Genomic DNA, 1,435 nt, shown 5'->3' with positions numbered 1-1,435 from the left:
ACGGGTGATTGTGTATTTATATGTTTCAAGTTAAAAAAAAGGATTTTTTATTCTCGAAAAAAAATGCTAGATAATTATTTTAGTTTAACATTGTAATGTGTAGTTTCACAGCATTTTGTTTATAGTCAAATTCCATTTATGCTACTTGAAGCTTCCAGTCCTAAAATGATTTCAGATGACTGAAACAAGTTCTTCACTGGACAAGAGGACAAGAGAAGACTGAGCATGGTAACCCGACCTTAATTTTTCTAATGTTTAGATCTCTTCTATTTATAAAAATGCCGTCTGTGGGGATCGAACTCACGACCACGTGGTTAAAAGCCACGCGCTCTACCACTGAGCTAAGACGGCTGGTTATGTTGGTAAATAGTATTAGTTGAAATATATATGTCAACCACTATGCTAAGACGGCTATGCCGATAAATAATATTAGTATGAACTATTTATCACTGCATAATGAAACAAATGTTTTTTTCCCAATTAATATTTTTAAAGTAAATTTTTGACAACTATAAATGTATTTTAGTAGCGAGTCAAATTCGCAACATGATTTCATTGTTTCATTAAGATTTAGAGGGATTTTCCATTGATTTTATCTTTATTTTAATTATTTTAACCATATAGCCTAATATAATCAAAGTTCATCAACATGAATCTATTTAATTTATTTTTTCAGTAGATAAAGCTCATCGAAATACTTATCCATAGATTTTCATTTGCTTACCCTTGGCTTAAAAAATGTGTAATAAAGGGGAATTTAGAATAAATAAGAGCTGGTGACAGTTGGCAACCAGCTGGAAAACCCAAGCTCTAACAGATTCAGTTAGAGAATTTTGGCGGGAAAAAAAGTTAAGCAAGTCTTTAAATAGGTTGTTAGAGATTGTTAGAATTCATTCATTCATCATCATCTACAAACATTTCTTTCTAGCTTTCTCTCTCTAAACCTTCTGTAATTTCTGTAAATCGTGTAATCATTCGATTGTCAGGAATAATAACAACAATTCGATTCTCTTCCATTTCAAGAATCCTATAGTTGTTTCCAGTTTTCCTCGAATTAATTCCTGGAATTCATATCAAGTTTGCGACATAATTCTAGTACATTGCAAGTGGTATCAGACTTCCTTCTTGGGTAAAGCCACTACAAAAAAAACGCGGGTTAGTGACGGCCCTACCGACGGAAAAAAGAGACCGTCAAAAAACACAGGTTACTGACGGATTTGTGACGGAATTACCGTCAGTAACGTTTCCTGACGGATATCCTGTCAGTATCTATGGGCGCGTTGACCAAGTCAAAGGCGCCAAAAAAGCTGTGACGGATATCCCGTCAGTAATTCCTTAATCCTGACGGAATATCCGTCAGTGGGTTTCACACGCAAAATTGGAGTACAGCTGGAAAGCATTTAGTATAACTGACGGAATTTCCGTCAGTATTTAG

General features: G+C 34.6%; 1 non-coding gene across 1 annotated transcript; it reads right to left on the bottom strand.

The window, feature by feature from the left end:
- Positions 1 to 279: 279 nt before the first annotated feature.
- TRNAK-UUU (transfer RNA lysine (anticodon UUU)) lies at positions 280 to 351 on the bottom strand. The gene has a single exon. It is a non-coding gene; the product is annotated as a tRNA-Lys (tRNA).
- Positions 352 to 1,435: the final 1,084 nt, after the last annotated feature.

The sequence above is a fragment of the Silene latifolia genome, chromosome 10 (assembly GCF_048544455.1).
Source record: "Silene latifolia isolate original U9 population chromosome 10, ASM4854445v1, whole genome shotgun sequence".
NCBI lineage: Eukaryota > Viridiplantae > Streptophyta > Magnoliopsida > Caryophyllales > Caryophyllaceae > Silene > Silene latifolia.
Note: the sequence above shows the minus strand (reverse complement) of the source record. Positions and strands in the feature narration are given on the sequence as shown.